This window comes from Bombina bombina, chromosome 3 (assembly GCF_027579735.1).
Source record: "Bombina bombina isolate aBomBom1 chromosome 3, aBomBom1.pri, whole genome shotgun sequence".
NCBI lineage: Eukaryota > Metazoa > Chordata > Amphibia > Anura > Bombinatoridae > Bombina > Bombina bombina.
The window spans coordinates 1,076,719,316-1,076,732,015 of NC_069501.1; positions in this window are offsets into that span (position 1 = coordinate 1,076,719,316).

Sequence of the window (12,700 nt, forward strand, 5' to 3'; positions counted from 1 at the left end):
TAAGATATGGCGTAAATATCTGCATTGGTGTGAATCCAGAGGCTACGTTTGGAGTAGAGTTCGGATTCCTAGGATTTTGTCTTTTCTCCAGGAGGGTCTGGGGATGGGATTATCTGCTAGTACCTTGAAGGGTCAGATTTCTGCCTTATCTATATTGTTGCATAAGCGTCTGGTGGACGTGCCAGATGTACAATCCTTCTGTCAGGCCTTGGTCAGAATCAGGCCTGTGTTCAAATCTGTTACTCATCCCTGGAGTCTTGTTCTTAAAGTTCTTCAGCAGGCTCCATTTGAGCCTATGCATTCTTTAGATATTAAGATGTTATTTTGGAAAGTTTTTTTTTTTTTCTTGCTATTTCTTCTGCTCGTAGAGTTTCCGAACTCTCGGCGTTGCAGTGGAAATCTCCTTACCTTGTTTTTCATTCGGATAAGGTAGTCCTGCGTACTAAGTTAGGCTTCCTTCCAAAAGTGGTTTCGAATAGGAATATTAACCAGGAAATCGTTTTTCCTTCTTTGTGTCCTAACCCTTCTTCTCATAAAGAGCGTTTACTGCACAACCTAGATGTGGTACGGGCATTGAAGTACTATTGGCCTGCCCTTTTTATTCAGACAGTCCTTTTGTTTTGTAAACCTCAAGCACCTCTGCACCTTGTTTAACTTCCTTTTTCTTCTTTTCCTTCAGTAGAATGACTGGGGTTTGAGGGAAGGGAGGGGATACTTAAAAGCTTTGCTTTGCTGCTCTTTGCCTCCTCCTGCTGGCCAGGAGTGATATTCCCAATAGTAATTAGAGGTGATCTGTGGACTCACCGTGTCAAGAAATAAATAAATTTATCAGGTAAGCATACATTTAGTTTTTTTCCCCTGTGTTAGCATAGAGTGTGTGTTATATTTTAACATCTGACAGTTTTTTTGGCACTGTAGTTACTTTTTCGCACCTTAATTCTTTCAACGCCCTCTGTCACGTGACGTATTTGCGCTTCCGCTTTTCCGGCTATACTGCAGCCTCTTCGCTTAGCAGAGCGCATTGTGCATAATAGTTTCTCTGAAGAGTGGGAGAGCAGTCTCAATCTGACTTCTGACAGCGGATTTGATAAAGTATCTATCTGACCGGAGGTTACTGATCACCGGAGTGGTGTTTTCAGACAGCTGCGATCGGCACCTAAATCTATCTGAATACTAGTGGGGTTTATTCTTTGGTGGTTTGAGCGGTGAGTCCTCAGCTCAGCTGAGGTTTTAGTAGTGCCTGAATTTATTTATTTATTTTTAAGTAGTGTTTGTTTGTTTGTTTCCAAATTAAAGATATCTTTATTTTCTGAAATAGTTTATTTTTGTTTACTGTATTACTAGTGTGAATCCTTTCTAAGATGGATACTGAATTAGAGGGTTCAAATTTTAATAAATGCTTATATTGTTTGGAGGAACAAGTTATCCCTCCTGTGCAACTATGTGCCACATATTTAAGCAGGGTTTTGTCTTCTAGAGACAAGAACTCTGCATCTGGACCATATGTCTCTAAATATAATGTTGTCCATGCCATGCCTCAGCTTTACCCTCAAAGGTCCCAAGCTTTAGCAGTTTCACATGCAGTACCCTGCATTTCCTCTCAACATCTTCCTGGGGGTGTTTATTTACCAGGAGATTTTGCTGCACAGATATCTTTGGCGGATTCTGCAGCTTTGTCAGCCTTTCCTGTTTCTAATAAGAGGAAGAGAAAGTCTAAAAATATTTCTCTCAGTAAGGGTTCTTACTCCGCAAAGACAGCATTAGTCAGTCTCCCTCAGTTATCTGATGATGAGGATACTTCAGTGGCTTCTGAATCTAGAAAGGAAAGTTCTACTGATTCAGAAGATTTTAATTTTAGGTTTAAGCTTGAACACCTCTGATTACTCATGAAGGAGGTATTCGCTACCTTAGGTGACTCCGAACCTTCTGGCGTTGTCGACCCTAAAAAGTCTTCTAAACTTAATAGAGTTTATGATTCTCCCTCTTCTGTGGATGTTTTTCCTGTTCTAGACAAGATGTCTGAAATTATAGCTCAGGAATGGGATAAGCCAGGGGTTTCCTTTTCCCCTTCCCCTGTTTTTAAGAAGATGTTTCCTGTTGCTGACTCCATTCGTGACTCATGGCGCACTGTGCCAAAAGTTGAAGGAGCTATCTCTATTCTAGCTAAAAGAACTACAATTCATATAGAGGAAAGTTGTTCCTTTAAGGATCCAATGGTTAAGAAGCTAGAGCCTTACTTAAAAAAGATGTACCTCCATCAAGTATTACAGTGGCAACCTGCAGCAAGTATTGCTACGGTTGCGGGTGCAGCATCTTATTGGTGCAATACCTTGTCTGATCTGATATCAGAAGAAACTAAAATAGAGGAGATCCAAGATAGGATCAAAGCTCTTAAACTGGCCACTACCTTTATCTGAGATGCTAACATGCAGGTAAGTAGACTGGGAGCTAAGATGTCTAGCTTCACTGTTCTAGCTCGCAGAGCCCTGTGGTTAAAATCCTTTTCGGCTGATGTAAACTTCAAAAGCCAAGCTTTTATCTTTAACTTATAAGGGTAAGACTTTATTTGGACCTGGTTTGGCGAAAATTATTTCTGAAATTACGGGAGGAAAGGGATCTTTCCTTCTTCAGGACAAGAAGAATAGACCTATAGGTCGTCAGAATTTTAATTTTCGCTCCTTTCGTAACTTTAAGGGACTGAAGTCTTCCTCCTCTTCTTCCAATCCTGAGCAAGTCAAGAACTTTTGAAGGTCCAGCCAACCTTGGAATAAGGGAAAGCAAAACAAGAAGCCTTCCACCGATTCTAAATCGGCATGAAGGGTCCGCCCCGATCCAATTTTGGATTAATTGGGGTGCAGGCTTTCTTTTTTCTGCATGCCTGGAAACGCGATGTCCCAGATCCGTGGGCTCTGGACATAGTATCCCAGGGTTACATAATAGGATAAGTCTTGCCCTCCAAGGGGCAGATTTCTCCTGTCAAGACTATCCACAAACCAGGTAAAGAGGGAGGCCTTCGTAAACTGCCTAAAGGACCTATCCTCCCTGGGAGTAATTGTTCCAGTTTTTCCAGGGGAACAGGGTCAAGGATTCTATTTAAATCTCTTTGTGGTTACCAAAAAGCAGGGAACTTTCCATCCCATTCTAGACTTAAAATGCCTAAACAAATTCCTCGGGTTCCGTCCTTCAAGATGAACTTTCTTTTTCAAGTGATTTGGTGAAGCCCACAATTCGCTGCACAAACTTCATGACGACCATAGACCTGAAGGATGCGTACCTTCATGTTCCCATTCACTTGTGACTTGTGATGGCTCTGGAACTGTAGGGGTTAACATCTTTATTTATTTCTAATTGTTGCTGCCCTATCCTGAAAGCCTAATTAAGATTATTTAGTCTTTCCTAATTTTTCCACGGGTCCATGTAAGTGAGATGCCTCTCATACCAAGTGAGCTGCCCTGCAGCGGGGCAGATTGATTTTCAGGTAAGTGCCTAGTTTTAGTTTCTTGGAATGGAGAATATGGCACTTTATCAGTTAAGTCTGCTTTTTGGGATGTTAATCACTAGTAATCCTATTTGGGGTAATAGGATTTAAGTAGGCAGTGTTTGCAGACACTGGGGATGTAAAATCTTTTGGAGAGGCTCAGATTTATTTTATTCATTCCGGTTTAATTCTGGTCTTTATGGGGCAGCGTTATTGTGTTTTACTGTGTGAAATAGGCTTTGGCATTTATAGTAATGGCAGCCGGTCTATTTGCTAGTTAGGAACGCCCAAGAATAGGAAGGGCAGGTTTTTTGAGGCGGCAATTTAGTGTTGTGCGTCCTTCCGGAGCACTTCCTTTTAGTTCTGGTCCGGAGTGGTAGTTTTGCTGTGTTCTGCTTAAAGGAAGAGTGTTTATTTTGGGGTCGTTTTGAACAGCTATATATTGAGTCTGGATCATAGTCAAAGCTTAATCCGGTTCCCAGGAGGACAGGTAGGCACCTCAGCAAGTGCTGAGGTGAGGAGGCTGTCTGAGGTTTATAGTGAACTGCTGCTTGGCGGTAGTAAAGCATAAAGGAAAAGTATTTTTACTTTTAAATTTAAAGTGACAGTAACTTTTTTTGTGTTATTATTTTTCAAACCTAAATAAAGCAGTTGGGTTTATTTTGTTTGAATATTGGGTAAAGATGGATCAAGAGGCCCTGCAAAACGTTACATGTAGCTTGTGTTTTGATTCTAATATGGAACCTCCAATCCCTTTTTGTTTCTCATGTTTCGAAAGTACATTACATTACAGGGATAGACATTTTGAATCTGAGCCATCATTAGCTAAGGCGGATGCTGTTCAGGGGTCTCCTGTTGAAGATATGCCGCAGCTTTCTCCTCAAGCATCCCAAACATTATCGTCTACACATGCAGTGCCCTGCGTTTCCTCTCACACTCCAGTTGGGGTTACCTTGCAAGACATTGCTACCCACATATCCTCTGCGGTTACTGATGCGCTGTCTGCCTTTCCCATGCTGCAGGGAAAGCGCAAGAGGAAATGTAAAGAATCAGGAAGTAAGGTTTCTGATATAGTTATGGCTATTCCGAATGTTCCCTCTCAGAAGTCTGAGGAGGAGGATACTTCAGTAGCATCTGAGGGTGAAGTCTCAGACTCAGAAAGTGTCATTCCTTCTTCTGGTGCTGAAGTTGTATCCTTCAGGTTTAAGCTAGAACACCTCCGGTTGTTACTTAAAGAGGTTTTGGCCACCCTGGATGACTCCGACACGACTGTCGTAGTCAATCCTAAGAAGTCTAGTAAGTTAAACAAATACCTTTGACGTTCCTTCCGCGTTGGAGGTTTTTCCGGTTCCAGACTGGGCTACAGAGATTATTGCATGGGAATGGTAGAAATCTGGTATCCCTTTTTCCCCATCCCCGATTTTTAAGAAGATGTTTCCAATAGCTGATTCTATAAAGGAGTCTTGGCAAATGGGACCCAAGGTAGAAGGGGCAATTTCCACCTTAGCTAAGAGAACCACTATTCCCATAGAGGATAGCTGTTCTTTAAGGATCCTATGTATAAGAAGTTGGAATGGTTACTTAGAAAGATGTATGTACACCAGGGTTTACAATGGCAACCTGCGGTGTGTTTTGCTACTGTCACCAGCGTGGCAGCTTACTGGTTTGATGCATTATCTGAATCTATTCAGACGGATACTCTTGAAGAGATCCAGCACAGGATCAAGTCTTTTAAGTTGGCCAATTCCTTTTTCACGGATGCTTCCTTACAAGTCATTCAATTGGGAGCAAAGATTTCTGGCTTTGCTGTTTTGGCTCATAGAGCCTTATGGTTGAAATCCTGGTCTGCGGATGTGTCATCTAAGTCTAAACTTTTGGCGATTCCCTTCAAGGGTAAGACCTTGTTTGGGCCAGGCTTGGCCGAAATCATTTCAGATATTACGGAAGGAAAGGGACATTTCGTCCCTCAGGATAAGAGGAATAAATAGAAAGGATGTCAGAGTAACTTCCGTTCCTTTCGAAACTTTAAGGGTAAGCCTTCCCCTCCCTCTTCCAAACAGGAACAGTCCAAGTCTTCCTGGAAGTCCAATCAGTCTGGGAACAAGGGGAAGCAATCTAAGAAGCCCATTAATGACTCTAGGGTTTGCCCCTGATCCGGGAGAGGATCTTGTTGGGGGTAGACTTTCTTTGCTCATGCCTGGGTTCGGTATGTTTCGGATCCCTGGGCGGTGTCCCAGGGATACAAACTGGAGTTCAAGACCTCTCCTCCCAGGGCAGGTTCCTTCTCTCAAGATTATCTGTAGACCAGATAAAAAGTGAGGCACTCTTACATTGTGTCCAGGATCTTTTTTTGTCTTTTCTCCAGGAGGGTCTGGGGATGGGATTATCTGCTAGTACCTTGAAGGGTCAGATTTCTGCCTTATCTATATTGTTGCATAAGCGTCTAGCGGACGTGCCAGATGTACAATCCTTCTGTCAGGCCTTGGTCAGAATCAGGCCTGTGTTCAAATCTGTTATTCATCCCTGGAGTCTTAACCTTGTTCTTAAAGTTCTTCAGCAGGCTCCATTTGAGCCTATGCATTCTTTAGATATTAAGATGTTATTTTGGAAAGTTTTGTTTTTTCTTGCTATTTCTTCTGCTCGAAGAGTTTCCGAACTCTCTGCGTTGCAGTGGGAATCTCCCTTGTTTTTCATTCGGATGAGGTAGTCCTGCGTACTAAGTTAGGCTTCCTTCCAAAAGTGGTTTCGAATAGGAATATTAACCAGGAAATCGTTGTTCCTTCTTTGTGTCCTAACCCTTCTTCTCATAAAGAGCGTTTACTGCACAACCTAGATGTGGTACGGGCATTGAAGTACTATTTGCAGGCGAAGGATTTTCGCCAGTCCTCTTCCTTGTTTGTCGTTTTCTCTGGGAAACACAAGGGTCAAAAGGCTATGGCTACGTCTCTTTCTCTGTGGCTGAGAAGTATAATCCGTTTGGCCTATGAAACTTCTGGACAGCAGCCCCCTGAGACAATCACGGCTCATTCCACAAGGGCTGTTTCCTCTTCCTGGGCATTCAAAAATGAAGCTTCTATGGAACAGATTTGCAAGGCTGCAACTTGGTCCTCTCTACACACTTTTTCAAATTTCTATAAATTTGATACTTTTGCCTCGGCTGAGGCTTCTTTTGGGAGAAAGGTTCTTCAAGCAGTGGTGCCTTCCATTTAGGTTCCTGTCTTGTCCCTTCCTTATCATGTGTGTCCCAATAGTAATTAGAGATGATCCGTGGACACACCGTGTAATTAGAAAGAAAACAAAATTTATGCTTACCTGATAAATTTCTTTCTTTCTTGACACAGTGAGTCCAGGGCCTGCCCTGTTTATTCAGACAGTCCTTTTGTTTTGTAAACCTCAGGCACCTCTGCACCTTGTTTAACTTCGTTTTTCTTCTTTTCCTTTGGTCGAATGACTGGGGTTTGAGGGAAGGGAGGGGATACTTAACAGCTTTGCTCTGCTGCTCTTTGCCTCCTCCTGCTGGCCAGGAGTGATATTCCCAATAGTAATTAGAGATGATTTGTGGACTCACCGTGTCAAGAAATAAATAAATTTATCAGGTAAGCATACATTTCGTTTTTTCCCCTGTGTTAGCATAGAGTGTGTGTTATATTATAACATCTGACAGTTTTTTTTGGCGCTGTAGTTACTTTTTCGCACCTTAATTCTTTCAACGACCTCTGTCACGTGACGTATTTGCGCTTCCGCTTTTCCGGCTATAGTGCAGCCGCTTCGCTTAGCAGAGCACATTGTGCATAATAGTTTCTCTGAAGAGCGGGAGAGCAGTCTCAATTTGACTTCTGACAGCAGATTTGATAAAGTATCTATCTGACCGGAGGTTACTGATCACCGGAGTGATGTTTTCAGACAGCTGCGATCGGCACCTAAATCTATCTGAATAAGACAGCGTTAGTCAGTCTCCCTCAGTTATCTGATGATGAGGATACTTCAGTGGCTTCTGAATCTAGAAAGGAAAGTTCTACTGATTCAGAAGAGGTTAATTTTAGGTTTAAGCTTGAACCCCTCCGATTACTCATGAAGGAGGTATTTGCTACCTTCGGTGACTCCGAACCTTCTGGGGTTGCCGACCCTAAAATGTCCTCTAAACTTAATAGAGTTTATGATTCTCCCTCTTCTGTGGATATTTTTCCTGTTCTAGACAAGATGTCTGAAATTATAGCTCAGGAATGGGATAAGCCAGGGGTTTCCTTTTCCCCTTCCCCTGTTTTTAAGAAGATGTTTCCTGTTGCTGACTCCATTCGTGACTCATGGTGCACTGTGCCAAAAGTTGAAGGAGCTATCTCTATTCTAGCTTAAAGAACTACAATTCATATAGAGGAAAGTTTTTCCTTTAAGGATCCAATGGATAAGAAGCTAGAGCCTTACTTTAAAAAGATGTACATCCATCAAGTATTACAGTGGCAACCTGCAGCAAGTATTGCTATGGTTGCGGGTGCAGCATCTTATTGGTGCAATAACTTGTCTGATCTGATATCAGAAGAAACTACAATAGAAGAGATCCAAGATAGGATCAAAGCTCTTAAACTGGCCACTACCTTTATCTGAGATGCTAACATGCAGGTAAGTAGACTGGGAGCTAAGATGTCTAGCTTCACTGTTCTAGCTTGCAGAGCCCTGTGGTTAAAATCCTGGTCGGCTGATGTAAACTTCAAAAGCCAAGCTTTTATCTTTAGCTTATAAGGGTAAGACTTTATTTGGACCTGGTTTGGCGAAAATTATTTCTGAAATTACGGGAGGAAAGGGATCTTTCCTTCTTTAGGACAAGAAGAATAGACCTATGGGTCGCCAGAATTCTAATTTTCGCTCCTTTCGTAACTTTAAGGCACTGAAGTCTCCCTCCTCTTCTTCCAAACCTGAGCAAGCCAAGACCTTTTGAAGGTCCAGCCAGCCTTGGAATATGGGAAAGCAAAACAAGAAGCCTTCCACCGATTCTAAATCGGAATGAAGGGTCCGCCCTGATCCAATTTTGGATTAAGTGGGGTGCAGGCTTTCTTTTTTTCTGCATGCCTGGATACGCGATGTCCCCTCCAAGGGGCAGATTTCTCCTGTCAAGACTATCCACAAACCAGGTAAAGAGGGAGGCCTTCGTAAACTGCGTAAAGGACCTATCCTCCCTGGGAGTAATTGTTCCAGTTTTTCCAGGGGAACAGGGTCAAGGATTCTATTTAAATCTCTTTGTGATTACCAAAAAGCAGGGAACGTTCCATCCCATTGTAGACTTAAAATGCCTAAACAAATTCCTTGGGTTCCATCCTTCAAGATGGAAACTATTTGTTCCATTCTTCCTTTGGTTCAGGAAGGTCAGTTCATGATGACCATAGACCTGAAGGATGCATACCTTCATGTTCCCATTCACAGGTATCATCACCAGTTTCTGAGGTTTGCCTTCCTGGACAAGCATTTCCAGTTTGTTGCACTTCTGTTTGGTCTGGCCACGGCTCCCAGAATATTCACAAAGGTTCTGGGGGCTTTATTGGCAGTGGTCAGATCCCAGGGAATTGCACTGGCGCCTTATCTAGACAACATCTTGATTCAGGCGTCAACTTTTCAACTCGCAAAATCTCATACAGAGATGTTGTCTTTTCTGCGTTCCCATGGGTGGAAAGTGAATCTGGAAAAGAGTTCTCTTGTTTCAGCTACAAGAGTGTGTTTCCTAGGAACAATCATATATTCCCTGTCCATGAAGATTTTCCTGACAGACGTCAGAAAATCCAAACTTTTTGCTTCTTGTCTGTCCCTCCAGTTTGCTATTCGTCCATCATTGGCTCAATGCATGGAGGTGATTGGTCTGATGGATGCTTCTATGGACATCATTCCTTTTGCTTGGTTCCATTTGCGACCTCTGTAACTTTGCATGCTCAGTCAATAGAACGGAGACAATTCAGATTTATTGCAGAGGATAAATCTGGATCACCTAACAAGAGACTCTCGTGGTGGATTACTCAGGAACATCTGTCTCGGGGCACTTGCTTCCTGAGACCATCCTGGGTGATTGTGACTACGGACGCCAGTCTGTTAGGCTGCTGAGCCGTTTGGGGCCATCTAAAAGCTCAGGGCCTGTGGACTCGGGAGGAGTCTTCTCTTCCCATAAACATCTTAGAGTTGAGACCAATCTTCAATGCCTTGGTAGCTTGGCCGCAATTATCTTTAGTCTGGTTTATCAGATTCCAATTGGACAATATCACCTCAGTGGCTTACATCAACCACCATGGAGGAACTCAGAGTTCCTTGGCTATGAAGGAGGTGACTCACATTCTGCAGTGGGCGGAAGCTCACGATTGTCTCCTATCTGCCATCCACATCCCAGGAGTGGACAACTGGGAGGCGGATTTTCTGAGCAGACAGACTTTCCATCCAGGGGAGTAGGCTCTCCATCCGGAAGTGTTCTCTCAGATAACCCTCAGGTGGGGGTTTCCAGAGTTGGATCTGATGGCGTCTCGTCAAAACGCCAAGCTTCCAAAGTATGGTTCAATGTCAAGAGATCCTCAGGCCGCTCTGATAGATGCTGTAGCGGTTACTTGGATCTTTTCTATGACATATCCGTTTCCTCCGTTTGCTCTCCTTCCACGAGTCATTGCTCGTATCAAACAGGAGAGAGCATTGGTAATTCGAATAGCCCTGGCATGGCCTCGCAGGATCTGGTTCACGGATCTGGTAAGGATGTCATCTCTTCCTCCTTGGAGGTTACCTCTGAGGAAGAACCTTCTAATTCAGGGTCCATTCCTCCATCCAAACCTGGATTCTCTGAAGCTAACTGCTTGGAGATTGAACGCCTAGTTCTGTCTAGACGTGTTTATTTCTGAAGCGGTCATTGATACAAAGAGGCCGATTTACCAAATGTCTGTCGGACCTGATCCGACAGACATTGCTGAATGCGTGGAGCAATACGCTCTCCATATTCAGCATTGGACAAGCAGCTTTTGTGAGCTGCTGGTGCAACGCCGCCCCCTGCAGACTCTAGGCCAATCAGCCGCCAGCAGGGAGGTGTCAATCAACCCGATCGTACTCGATCGGGTTGAATTGTGGCGATTCCTGTCCGCCTCATCAGAGCAGGCGGACAGGGTTATGGAGCAGCGGTCTTTAGATTACTTAGGATTAATCTTTAATAGAGGATACCCAGAGAACTAAGCAAATGTGATAATAGGAATTGTTGATAGAATCAATTGAAAATGTTTAAAACTTCTTACTCAATCCAATCGATTTAAGTTTAATTTTGACTTTAGCATCTCATTAAATATTTTTGCTCAACGGCTTTTAACCTGGGGCAAGCGACTACTGTTGTAGAAGTCCCAGTAGTTGCCAGTTATGTAGCAAAAATATTTAGCTTTTTATGCTTTCTTCATTTCTGAAGGTTAAATACCGTTATATATGGTGTGTATATGCAGTAAAATTAAAATGTCTTCCTAATATTTTATATTTAAGTTGCTTATCATGTTCTAATTTTTGTTTTTACAGAATATTCTGCTCAAAACACAAAGATGATAACAACTTGAACAGTAAGTCCTTTATAAAACATTTAAAGTACTGTACCCAATGCAAAACGGCAAATTATGATTTAAATGAAGTTAGGGAAACAATTATAATGACGTTTTAGTTTATTTTTTAAGGATTTGAGATTATATAAATATATATATATATATATATATATATACACACACACACACACATATACACACACAGTATATACATACACAGTATATACATACACTCACCAGGCACTTGATTAGGTACACCTGTTCAATTGCTTGGCAACACAAATTGCTAATCAGCCAATCACATAGCAACTCAATGCATTTAGGCATCTAGAGGACAAGTTGCTGAAGTTCAAACCGAGCATCCGACTGGGGAATGAAAGGGGATTTAAGTGACTTTGAAGGTGGCATGGTTTTTGATGCCAGACAGGCTGTTCTGATTATTTCAGAAACTGCTGATCTACTGGGATTTTCACGCACAACCATCTCTACAGTTTTCAGAGAATGGTCCGGAAAAGAGAAAATATGCAGTGAGCGGCAGTTGTGTGGACGAAAATGCCTTGTTGATGTCAGAGGTCAGAGGAGAATGGGCACACTGGTTCAAGATGATAGAAAGGCAACAGTTACTCAAAACAAACACTCATTAGAACCAAGGTATGCAGGATACCACCTCTGAACGCACAATACGTCGAACCATGAAACAGATGGGCTACAGCAGCAGAACAACACAGCGGGTGCCACTCCTGTCAGCTATGAACTGGAAACTGAGGCTACAATTCGCACAGGCTCACCAAAATTGGACCATAGAAGATTGGAAAAACTTTGCCTGGTCTGATGAGTCTCCATTTCAGCTGCGACATTCAGATGGTAGGCTCAGAAATAAAAAAGCATGGATCCATCCTGCCTTGTATCAACGGTTCAGGCTGGTGGTGGTGGTGTAATGGTGTGGAGGATATTTTCTATCACACTTTGAGCTCCTTAGTACCAATTGAGCATCATCTAAACACCACGGCCTACCTGAGTATTATTGCTGACCATGTCCATCCCTTTATGACTACAGTGTACCTATCTTCTGATGGCTACTTCCAGCAGGATAATGCATCATGTCACAAAGCTCAAAACATCTTAAACTGGTTTCTTAAACATTACATTGAGTTCACTGTACTCCAATGGCCTCCGCAGTCATCTGACCTCAATCCAATAGAGCACCTTTGGGATGTGGTGGAACGGGAGATTTGCATCATGGATGTGCAGCTGACAAATCTGCAGCAACTACGTGATACTATCATGTGAATTTGGACCAGAATGTCTAAGGAGTGTTTACAAAAAACAGAAGAAAGTGGCAGCAAATCTTTTTATTCCGCTGGAAGTATGACCCGCAGAACAGGTCAGGAGGTGGGACTTCCGGTCCAAGATGGCGGCGGCAGCGGAGACCGAGAGGAGAAGGGATGTCGCAGAACATGTCGAGTGAATCGACGGGGGACTCAGACGAAACAGCGGCAAACGATTCCGCCGCGGAGGGAAAAAGCACCGCCACAGGAACGGGGAAACAGACACGCAGTACCCGTCAAGGCAACAGTCGAACACGGCGCAAGAAATAGGTAATGTCGGTGAGGTATTGATAGAACGACCTAGGAAAGAGCAAAAGGACAGACTGGTAATTAATATTTCGGATCAAATCATAAAAAATGAG